Source organism: Betta splendens, chromosome 10 (genome assembly GCF_900634795.4).
Source record: "Betta splendens chromosome 10, fBetSpl5.4, whole genome shotgun sequence".
NCBI classification, from domain to species: Eukaryota; Metazoa; Chordata; class Actinopteri; order Anabantiformes; family Osphronemidae; genus Betta; species Betta splendens.
This window is the reverse complement of record NC_040890.2, coordinates 14,877,601-14,890,438: the sequence shown is the minus strand read 5'-3', so window position 1 is coordinate 14,890,438 and position 12,838 is coordinate 14,877,601.

The following is a 12,838-nucleotide window of genomic DNA, read 5'->3' as shown; positions in this document are numbered from 1 at the left end:
CATTAATAAAACTTCAATTAAGCATCAGGGGTCCGTCTTCTAGCTCACCTTCCTAATCTGACTTGATGGAAGCAGTTAAGAATCAGCCGAGCCAATTTATACAGCTCCCACCTTTGCAGTGGGCAACAGTAGCGGATAGTCCTCCTTCTCACAGTGACACCATTCCACTGTCAGACGAAGCGCGAGGCTCCATCATGTAGTGTCTCACGCGTGTTAAATCTTCTTTTTCCTCCAGCCTTCCTGGTAATTTGTAGCTCCATAAACCCTGGCACAGTGCAGACTGGATGTCACACTGGTCAATCTGACCCCCGATGGTTAAATTATTTAGCTTCTTTCACAGAGAAACCCAACAAGCCTCCCTAATTGATACACCCACACACACTGCTGTGAAAAGGTGTGCAGATCCCCTGCATTGTAAAGGCCTTTTGCCATTCTTCTCCCCGCAAATTAGAGGCTTTTAATAAGCAACCGCCCGGTCTCCTGTCGGTGGCTCGGCTTTCCACAGCTGGACTTTAGCGTCTGAAAGACCCGCCATTATGTTCCCTCAGTAAATGAGAGCGCAATAGCTTTTCTATCTGGAAGATCTGTATTGAATTATTGGCCTTCTTGTAGTTCCTTTTAAAGTAAATTATGTTTTAGAGGCTATTATCAGCTGTAGTTTTCTTTACGCTGCATTTAGATACATCATTTAAACTAATGAGAATTTCTACAGTGCGAGCTCAGCACTCAACAAAATGGTTAATAGAGTTTAGTTTCCTTTTGCCATAGCAATCAGTTGCAGTTAATAATGAGAAGAGTGAAATAATCATCTCATCAATGACATATCAGTTACGCTGTAAATGGGTCATCTGCAGAACATTTGATAGACTGGTGACCAGTGAGGAGCTGAGCAGCAAATCTACAGAAATAACTATAATAAATATTTCACTTTAAATGACATTTTGTGGATGTTAGATATATTATTATTATTATTGTTGTTGTTGTTGTTGTTGCGATTTTTACAGCGTGTTAGCACATTTTCAGCCACAAGACACAATACTGCTGCTTTTCCCTGTTTCCTCTGGACATAGAACAATGTCAAACATTTTTGCACATTTTAGCTAATAAAATTTCCAATTTTCATATCGCACCTTGCTTTTCAGTAACGTATTTCTTTAAGCTGTTTCTGACCCGGGTGTGTTTTTGCCACCGTAATTAGCGTGAACCCGCTTCAGTAGCTTCACCAAAGAGCGAAGTGTGTCTGTATCAGTTCAGGCAGTTTCTCAGCTCACTCCTATAAAGCCCAGCTCCTCCAACATTTTTCTGTGTATTATTCACCAGCCATCTGCTACTCTCTGTTTACATGTGCCACTGTGCAAATTAGTGCAAAATAAATAGCAGAATTATCACCTCGTGGATAAAACGAAAATGTCTCATTAGACTAAGAATATCAGCATCTGTCATTACGTGGGATGGAGGTTGCACAACTTTTGCAAACCTCTTCACTGGATGTTAACAAGTGAAGGAGCTCACCTGTGCCATTTGTCTATTAATGAAATGACCAGCTGTAATAGCGCTGATACTCAGTATGACTAATCACTATCAAGAAAACCCTTCTGATGGCACTTATGCTCTTATAATTGTAAACCCTAAAAGCTCAGACCTCACAAAAGAATTCTTTTCAGTCTTTGTGGTCAGATAATAGTCATGTTTTACCGAGGAAGTCAATTTTTCCAGTATTCTTGAATGGAGGCGCGGAGTGAAGGTGGTCTCGCAGCTGTCAGCTTGTCGAGCGAGGTGAGGCTGATTTAACGCTCGCCGCATATGCTTAATCGTGTAAAACACACAAACATGGCGGTGATTTGTTGGCTGCCAGTCTCCCCCACATCCAGGGTGAGCCAGCGGACTGATGGCGCCAGCTGGATGTTTCAGGACCACTTTCACTTTAAAGCCATTAATCCCGGCCTGTCTTCGCGCGGCCGCTGTTTTGTTACGCGACCGAAATGAAGGAAATCTGTTTTGTTTGCGCGCCGTTCTAACGCACTGTACGCGCGCCTGTCACTTTCCCTCAATGCTGGAATTGACTGTGTCCTCCTTCTGCCAGTGACGAGCTGAAGCCACACGTGCTCCAAACATCCCTCAGAATTTCTAAAGGGAAAAAAAAAAACGCTACAGCTGTGACATTTCTGATATGTTCACATTCACAGCAAACGGTGAGACTCGTACCTTAATTGAAGGAAATCTGCTGGTTGTGTATGCGCATCTTCACGCCATGATCAATTGCTGTCACCGCATTCAATGCTAATCTATTTATTCTGAGCGTAAAGGGAGTAGTTATGGATGTTTAATCCAGGATTTGAAAAGGTTAAACTTTTCTGGTGTGTGAGTCGAACAAATATCAAACAAATGAAATGTCAAAGTTGGTACCCCCGAACAAATGAAATGTCAGGGACAATACCTTGGCCAAAGCCCTACCTCACCTGGCTCATCATCTCCAGGCAGTCATATTTGTAGTCAGACATAAGAGGGCAGACCAAATAGGCTTTCTTTCACTGAGCTGACCTATTACAACCCTATTATTTGAACGGCTGAATGAAAAGTGCTAGGGGTTCCTTCAACCCACCACAGAAAGTTAAGGTCACAAAGTCAAATTCGCTGGTACTTTTCTCTGTCCTTTGGCTCCTGACTCCGCTTTCTCCCATTTCTTCAGCTTGGCACCGAGCCTCGATTCCTCCTAGTGTGGACATTCTCCCGTGCACCAACTCCGACTATGAAAACAACAGTCATTAGGCAAATTTGCTTTGGTGCAGGATTACGTTAATTATCATGGAATTATCACTTCATTAAAACAGGCAGAGATAAATTATCTCTGATGAAACGAATGCAAAATGAGGAAATAATGATCAGGCCACAAAAAAAGTGTGTTTGTGTGTGTGGGGGGGGTGTCTACTCATCTAAAGGAATAAAGTCATTCTGTTCCAGAGAGCTGGTCCCTCAGAGGCAACGCTGCACAACACAGCATGACAGAGCAAGTGAGCTGCTACACAGAGAAGTGAGGACCACCCACCCTTTTACCCGGCGCAGTCCAGTTTCCTTCACCGAGCCTCAGCAGACTCCACTTTTCCCTGCAAATTGCGAGAATCATTAATCATGCCAAATACCAGCTTTAATGAACGCGTGCATCCGCCCAGTAACGCTCTCTGTTTCCAGCCAATGGCAGTGGTGCTGCAGCGGGACCAGGGACTGCAACGACGGCCTCCCTCCACTGAGCAGCGGTTTCCTGTGCACAGGTTTTTGTAACCTCTGGCCTCACGTCTGAGGCCTTGCAGAAATGGCTGCTCGTTCATGGGGGCAGGGCCAAAGAGGAATGTGGCACGTTTGCACTGATAGATATTTATAAGGCAGCTCGCTGCGTCCTAACATTGAATTAATCATTGAGCCACCGTTGTTTTCCACTTTGTGAGGGAGTTCTGGGAAACATAAAGCATTTAAAGCATTGGTATTGCAATTTTAATAACGTCTTTCCTGCTTGATTTAATGAAAGTGCTGGCATTGTACAAATTGTTTTGTCACACCATTAGCTTTTTTCCCTTGATATTTTAAAGGCACAAGACGAGGGGGAGAAAGACCTCGGGGTGATCAGACATTCCTTTCATGGTCTTTGTTATTTATCCCAACAATGATGTAAATGACTGCAGCACAAGGACACTGGTCTCCGCTTGATTTATAATCATTAGTATAATCTATGGCCACATTACCCAGTAGCAGGGGTCCTATTTTTTCATTGCTCAGCAATATCCACTGATGTAGCGTACATAGGAAACAGAGTGTTGCTATTAAGGCTCCTCCTCTGCTTGGGAGCGAGAATGTTGCAGGAGATCCGGGAGCACAAACATCGCCTCAAATTAAACTTGACCTTTTGTCTGCTGTATAATTTATTCATGCACCCATTTGTTGTTTTGAGGGCGAAACAACAGTGTTTTTCAGTCTTGATGCAGCAGGTTCGATGATCAATTTGTTGCCCGGTCTTGAGGCCTGAGTCCGTAATGAGGGTCACGCTGACTAACAGATTGTTGCTCAACAAACCGAAGGGGCTTTTTGCCTGAACGGAGCGTAACATCTGGGTGATACGAAGGGCCCAGGACTGTTGTCGTCGCCTGTTTCTGTTTCAATTACTGTCTCCAGACACGCAGGAAAAACATTTAGCCGCGTCTTCTTGTCAGGACAAAGGCAGCAAATCGGACTCTAACAAGAAAACGCTGAACTTTGAGTGAGCACAAATTAGAATGAGTAAGTGTGTTAGTTGTCTAATTATTCATAAAAAACACGGAGGGTGTGCGGTCTGTGGTTGTCACACCACGGTCTAACCTTTGGGTCCGTGACTGAGGCGTGACAGTAAATGAATGTGACCTATCCTCATCGCTGTCCCCAGTAACCTTCCCTCCTGCGCTGCAGAAGTAGCCGCAGACTCTGCACATGGAGGGTTTTGATGAACTGCAACAATGATGCTGTAGCACAGGATCCTCCAATTCCCTTAAGGATCCTCTGGTAATGGTGGCACACTGCTCCATAAAAATGCAAGTTTGCTTTGGAAATTGAGGAGCGGGTTCATTATACGCCATTTTGTTGAATTTCAGAATAAGGTCCCCAGCGAGTCGGTGAGAGAGGCCGAGAGAATCAGCAGAGACGAGGGGGCGAGGGGGAGGGGGCCTTCACACATTCACAGTTTCTTTTTGTGGACTCATGGTAGGATTCAGCCTCTCCCCCTCCTGCAGTGTTGGTGGTAACACCCACTGTTTAAGTGTTCCAGGGAAAGGCTCACGCGGGGCCGGCTATTGTTCGTGGGGTCACATTCAACAAAGGCACTCGCTCTCCGGGGTTTCCTCTGACTTCTGAAAGCATTACTAGCGCTGGATAGATGAGTCAGAGAAAGAAAACTGTTTCACTAAACAATTTATATTTAACTTCTTCGCCGAGATCAGCGCGTTCAAATGACATAATCTCCACTATTACAAATGGCTCCTGGCGACAAACGCTGGCTGCACGTGACCTTTTCTTGGATGCACCGTCTGTCGGACTGGGTAAATCCTCAGGTATTGAACGATGAATAGTCTCAGCGTGGAGACATATACCGCTGGGCTGACTATCCTGATGTCGAGCAACAAATTACATAAACCACCCACCAGAAATCTGTGAAGATGTATTTGTGATGAAGCAGCTCCTCTCCACCATGGCCTGAAATCATCCTTTCTATTCTAACACTTTATTCCAGACACTATTTCATGTTCTCCTTTGTTGTTCCACAGAAATCTGTCTACAAGTTACGGGAAAGGAAAAAAAAAACATGTCCAATTTCTTTCCCCTGCTGCACTGGAGGCTACACACACCTGTAGTCAAAGCTCCAGGCAATTCATTCACTTTGGCTCAGAGATTTAAATAACACGGAGAACAATAAGTGGTGTGCACTGCACACGCTCCAATTTCAGCTTTCTGGGTAATCTGTCATTCCTTTTTGCAGAACAGTAGAAACCCATTCAACCCGTTTCGCCACTGCTCATAAGAAGCACAACAGCACACCTGTGTGTAAATATACAGCTTCCTAATTAGTCTGACATATGCATGTATGCATGCACGCTGCGCTCTGATCTACAGTATCTGCTCCACGGAGCGCTTGCAGCAGACGATGGCTCTTACTCACGTCTGCTGCTACTCGTAAACATTTGATTGTGTTCTTGCTGGGGGGCACAAACACCACTTTTTGATCAGGTTTGCACTAGCAGCGAGATCAAACTGGCTGTTTGGGAGCAGAAGCAGAAGCAACTTTTTATGGAGATTAGAACAAGCTGGGATGAAGTGAAAAGCTCATTTGCAAAAGGGAAATCCATTAAGAAAATAATATAATGTCACGAAAATTATGTTTTCCATCAACATAACTAGGAAATGTTAATAGACATATCTGCCAAGTGGCAAAATGTTGATAATAAATACATTTGTAATTGTTTGCTTACCAAGTATTTAATTTTTAATTTGTTTTTCCTTCTCTAAAAGTAACAAATCGAATGGAATAAACGTGTTTATGTTAGATTGTGTTTAAGTTGTTGCAATAAAATTAGAACAGATTTTCTCTGTTAAAGTTTAACCACGACTGAGATCTTCGCTCAAATATGAAATCGCTTGCTACCAATATCAGTGCTGCACCTGGCTCAGCCAAAACCAACCGAGACATATGTCCTGAACAAATATATAACACTTCCACCATTGCAAAACCACGATCTGTGCAATAATTACATCAGCCACAACAAATATTTGGCAAAGCACTATATAAATATAATTTCAAAGAGATGGGTGGAGTGAACATACAAATATTGAGGCACCAATCAAGAACACAGCTGTGTGAGATTACTATGGTTTTCATCATGCTGTATTGTTCCTTCCGTATTATAATCAAGTTTCCAGACTAGTGGAGTGGAAAATGAATAATTATGATGACAAATAAACCTTAATTTTTTGGAAGAATTCTTTAAAACAAAGCTGCAACTTCCGATCTATGGAATCACTTGAAATGCTGCGTTGTGCTACTTTAGCATAAATACGCATTGCTTTCGTTGAACAGATCAGAACAGAAGAGAACAATTAATAATTGATTAATTTATTTGTTTTTTGTGCTGCAGCGCGGAAACAAACTGCTGTGTCAAAAGGGGAACTCGCATGGATTTTAATTAGGTGACATGCACAATGAAAGCAGGGGCCTGTGTGTTCTGTCTGCCAGCCTTTTATCTTTCCAGTCGTCCTGTTTGCTCTGTCTGCAGCAAAAAATATCGCCCCCTGTTCCTCTTGGCACCAAATGCCTTTTGCACGAATGAATTTTTTTCCTTCTTTGAGCCACACAGTGTGTAGTCACATGTGGCCAAGGTCACAGACGTTTCTATCGTCCTTCATGCAGCTCGAGTGTTTCGTGTCCGTACACTCATTGTTGCAGCGAAAGCCAAAGTCCTCCTCGATGGACGCGGTTACGGCTTAGACGGCGGCCGTTGTTGGGCTGGTGGGCCGGACGCGTGGAGCCAACATCAAAGGGCCGGTGTCGACAAAAGCCTGACTCAGATCACTGCAGTTCCCGTGTAAAACAGCTGAGTGTAGCAGCGAGATCAAGAGCAGAGGTTGGAGAACACATTAAAAATGCTGTAACTGGTCAGTTCAATGTGCTCTTAATTTGAAACGCACAGCGGGCAGGAGCGCTAAACAAATGAAGCTAACAGCCCGCTTTGAATATGCTGAATCCGGCTGCGTGGACGCTCAAGGAACCGCTGTGAGCTCAAAGGGGGAGAAAAGGCAGCGCGAGAGAGAAGCAGCCGCTCTGAATGGGTGAAACGACTGCTTTACAAGGATGAACGGCCCGTCGGACAGCTCTCTCTTTCCGACTGCCTCCACTGACAATTCAATTCAGCGCGTTGAATCGGCCAAACGGCTGCTGATGGAGGCCGAGCGGGGCCAGCGGTGCCGCGCACGCGGCGGAAAGAGGTGTGCGGCGCCTCCAAAGTGCTCGTCTTCATTCGCTCGGCTGTGGCAGCGCATCCAGCTCTGCAGGCGTGACCGGCGAAGAAACCTATTTTCGCTGTAGTATTTTTGTTTACCTGCGCACAATGGCAGCATCGTATTTCCTGGAATGAAACCGCCGGGGCCGGGGAGCAACCACTTAACTGTCTTCGAGGGGCAAATGGGTGTAATCCATACAGCGCGTGGTTAAATGCACACAGCTGATGATCACTGAAACACACACGTTTGTTGACAGAGAGCTTGAGAAACGCACCTGAGAGCAAAGATCTCCCACTTTTGCAGCTCTTGCATCCTTTAGAAGGCTGCTCTGGTGTCTGGGAGCGAACCTCAGTAACCATGAGAACTGACATTTGAAGTGACACGCTCCTCTGGTTTCAGCTTTTTACAGCACATTTTGGTCTCACTTTGGACTCCAATCCATCTTTCTGAATTACTCTAGCAGGAAAAGAATTGATTCGATCTTCTTAGTCCCCCTGTACCTTCCCGGAAGAAAGCTTCATTGCACAGAGATGGAAGATACACATTGGAGAAAGACTCCAAACGGCTTTTTGAAGATGGATAAAACATTAATTTATTGAGTCTCTGAAAGCAGAGACACTGTTTATAATCCTGGCTACTTCCAGATCCTTATTGTTATACAGTACCTGCTAAACACAACCTCTCCACAAAACTCTCCACAGCTTGAGAAATATTCAACTCATTGACAATGGAGTAGTGGGATCTGACGTTGGGCAGCATTTTAATTCACCGTGTTGCCAACGTTCACTTTGATCATAAATTGAACTGGCTGATGAGATGAACCACACGCTTGCCTGTAACTGGCTAATTATACCATTTCACTATTAGGCCAATATACAGGAGGTTTAAATTAACAGGAGCATATTAATGTACTGCCTCATCCCCTACACTTATTTAGACCTCTGGTCGCCATAGCAACTAGCAGTTGCCAGGCAGAAATTGAGAACTCTTCCAAGGATTGGTTGATTTTCAACTATTAATAAGGATGTATGAGTGTTTGATAAACAGCCCACCTACCTGCTCTACCGACATGCCCTAACCTCTTGCCCTCGACCGCAATAAATATGGAGGTGAACTGAGTTTTGACTTCTATTATAACACGATTTCTGCAAAGCCATCTTGTTCTTTTGAATTTCTGCACGAAGGCACGCATCCTTTATTATGAGCATCTCAAAATAGGCTAAATTACTCCCAGCAGAGGCCACGCGGCTGCCTAAGGGTCTCACACGGCATCGGGCTCCTGACACACAGTCACAATTTATGTCGAATTTGTCTAGTTTTATTTATGATCCTAAGTCCCAGACACTTCTGGTGTTTTCTGTCCCCACTAAAAGGGCAGAAAGGTCAGAGAACGTACCTGAGCCAGGGTAACATAAATCACTGGCAAGAAGGGAGTTTAGGTAGAAAAACATCACCCCTCTGATAATGCACGTCCATGGAGAGGGTCTGTGAGATTCATTGCTGCGCTCCTGCTGACAATAATGGAAGCTTTCAAAGGCCACAGTCTTTAATTTCTAGTTCCTGTTATCAGTGGTTTTATCCTCCAGAGAGAGGGAGGTCAACTACCCCCGGTCCACAGCCCCGCAGCCAGCGTCCTGGGCATTAGGGGCTGAGAGAGGTGGCTGAGGTCAGGCTCAGATTGCTGCTGGAGATGGCAGACGGAGGGGTCCGGGAGCTCTCTGGGCCCTCCTCAAACAAAGAGGCTTTTACAGGACGGCTCCCTGGTCAGTTGTATCAGGGCATCGCTAATGGTTATGATATGATCTGTCTAGCATCACTTCCAATTAAAGCTCGCCGGGGGAATGCGGCAGCCGCCGTGCCACATCTCGCTGAGGCATTGGTTGTGTTTAATGAATGCAGACCATTGTTTGAGCCCCTCATTTCAGTGATGATCAAAGATCCATTGTGACTGGAGCAAAGGGAAGTGGCCACTGGCCAGACCTATTAGATGTGTAGTTGTGGTGTGGTGATGGAGAGGGTAATCAGTCTTCTTACTGATAGCAATGATCAGCCCACCTCTCACTGTGACAAAGATGAACCTCCTCAATACAATATAAAGCCTCAACAAAAGCTTACTCTTCTTGTAGGGCTTGATTTACCTTTAGGTCGGGACAAGTACGTCCCAGAGAGTCTTTATGATTTCTACAAACTTTCTTTGGCCTTGCACTACAGTCTCCAAGCAAATATCCCATTCTCGAGACCTGCTATTTTCAAATGACTCACTACAGCGAGCCCTTCGGAGTGGCAGAGTGAGAACCTGCCGTCCGCCGTGCGCCCTGGCTCTTCCCTCAGGCCCAGACCGGGGCTGCGCAGATGTGCAGGGAGGTGAATTTAGCTCTGAGCCGATGCGATTTCTCTCCAGCAGGGATGATAATCGTCTTGCTTATAGGTGTGGAGCTGTGGAGAAAAAGCCATCATCTGTTTAGCAAGTGGCCCAGGGAGCATGTAAGAAGAGACAATTGCGGAAACTGCCCAAAGGTTGAAAAATAATAGAACATTTCTTTGAAAGTAATAAGTTTTACATTTGCTAGTTTGAGCGAGTTACAAAGAAAAGCTGTCAAAGTAAAAACTTTGTTTTTTAATGTCTGACTGAACTTCTGCAGCTTGTGACTCCCGTGTCTTGACCACTTCACCTGCTTTTCAGTGGAAGAAAATTGGAGAAGAGATGTAAGCCTAAAGTGCCAGAAGTCAGCGTCTCATTTGCATGCTGGAAATAAAATGAAACTGGCAAACCACAGTGGACCACACAGAGAAAATCTCTAGATTCTCTACATCTGTGGACACAATAATCGAAGTAAACAACCTTTGAGCGACCACATCAAAACATATATTATTGAAATACCCTTTAGGTACACGTTATATTATTCCATCATCATCATAATAATCAAAGACTACACCAAGACAGTCCAAGACTTGATATGTCACTTCACTGTGTCAGACGCATGGGCTGCCACCTAATCCCTTGGTGAACCTCCACCAGAGGGTTAGTGAATGGAGTAGTCGGTCATAATGAGGCAGGAGCAGCTGCAAGCCCTTTTGATAGAATGAGGTCACTAGAGCGACAGAGATCAGCGCCTGATTGGGGGTTGGTTGAAGGGGGTCTCGCTGAAAGGAGCAGGCGACAAACTACTTTGTATTGAAGGAATGCAGGGCTGCGGGTCCTCCTCCCGCTCCTTTTCACTTGCTGCCTGTCAGAAATAAATCATTTTAATTGTTCTCTGATTCCCCCCTCTTACCGTTCTGCAAAATGATAATTGAAACATTTAATAGGATGTTAATCGGATGTGTGTCCTGGTAACCTTTGATATAAATCTTGTGAACAGTGAATTAGGAACAATTAAATATGTGCGCACGGGCAACGTTTCGGGGGGTTTCGCAAATATGGGTCCTGCTTTGCAAATAAGGCTTGACCCAGAGGGATGCTGTTGTTTGAAAGACAAAGTTTTGCCGTTTACAGTAGATTTTGATAGATTACAGCAATGCTAAGTCAGTTTTTCATCTTAATGAAACTTATTTCCCTAGAATTTCATTTAAAATGCTTATTTTGCCCTTGGGTTGGAGGCTGGACTCTACCTTTGTTACAGGCCAGTTTGTTATGGAGACCCAGGGGTCTAAACATTCGTGAAAGGGCATGAGTTATTCATTTGAGTGGGGTGGGGGTAGAATAGCCGTATTACCCATGAGGGGAGAACTTAGCTGGAAGAAACAAGATCCTCCTTACAGACTAATGGGTGTGTTAGCAAGTGCACTTCCAGACCAGCTTTCATGTTGGCTCCACCAGAGGCTGTGGAGGGAATGGCAAATTAATTATAGAAATGAAGCCAACCTCCCTTTCTTATCATAGGGGGCAGCTTCGTGGCAGCTCCCCCCACACGTTTCCTTCCCTCTCTGTAAACTGTGCTGGAATGTGCCTGTATCTTTTCTCGGTTTCTCCTCCTCAATCCATACAAACTCACTCAGGAGAGAGATCTGCTGTGTGTGCGGGGAAGGTGCAAAGTGGAGCCGTTATTGAGTGAAAATGTCATAGAAATTGCTGCAGACTAGCAGCGAGAAATCAGACTCTGTCTTGCCTTTCAACTTTTTTCAAAGCTTTTAGACCCGTCCACTCAAGCCGGTCTAATAAATCAATATTTCAAGCGCGATCTGGTGTTGTAATGACATCATACTGTTGTGATGCTGCGAACGGGCCGTTACCAGCAGCTCGGTGCGAGGGCCGCGCCGTCCTCCTCATCGTCGGCGGCGCCGCGGTGTTTCCGGGGATGTTAACGTCTCAGAAATGGCCTGAGCGACCGGCTGTCGTAACAGAGAGGAGCATCAGCGTCGGAAACACACACGAACACACACCTCGCTTGTTGGACTATTCCCAAAGGTGTGCTTGGGAAATAATGGGAAAGAGAAACAGTGAACACATGGAATATTAATGGCGAGCCGGAGCCAGCCGGGACTCAAACTGTTAAATTCCTTTTTATCATGACGAATAGAACAGACGTTCCTTCATGTGTTATCACACTGTTGTCCACAGCGCTTTTCTAAAGCTGACATCATAGTAGAGATTGCTAATTATGTTTTTTTAAGGGTGGCACTAAAAGTAATCCACAGTTTCCAAGCGCCACAAATTGACAGGCCTCAAAGGCAGTTATCCAACTAGGAGCCGTTAGTCATTACGCAGTCTCTTTGGTCTGAGACGTCTGGAAGTTAATACATGAGCTCATCCGTTATATTCTATGTGCTGTGGTTGGAATTGTGCAAGGTCACGGACGACCTGCATGATCAAAATGTAACACCAATAGCTTATAGCAGTGAAAGCTAGTTAGCCTATTACACCCAGCTACAGTAGTTAGCCTATATGGCTACCTAGCTTTACAGCTGTAAAAGCTAGGTGGTTGCTAGATAATTCAGTTGCAATGTTTTTTACCACAAAAAGCAAGGAGAAAACAATCCATTGTTCTGACCTCTTCTCCCCTCAAGAGTCAGGAGGGTCCTGGAGGCAATGGAGCACACCCTGGACAGGGCGCCACCCCATTACAAGGCCGAAACACAGAAACAGATAACCACACACACTTTCCGCAAATTTAGAGTCAACAATTCACCAACAGAATGGCGGTTGGAAGTGGGGATTCCCAGAGCGAAGCCACTCAGACACAGAGAACATTAAAACACCTGGCCCCCCTGCTCCACACCCCACGTCAGCCCCACGTCAGCCCCACGACAGCCCCACGCCTCCCAGCAATGAAGTGTTAGTTTAAAACCAGCCCAAACTGAGTAAAGACAAGGAATCAAAGCCAAG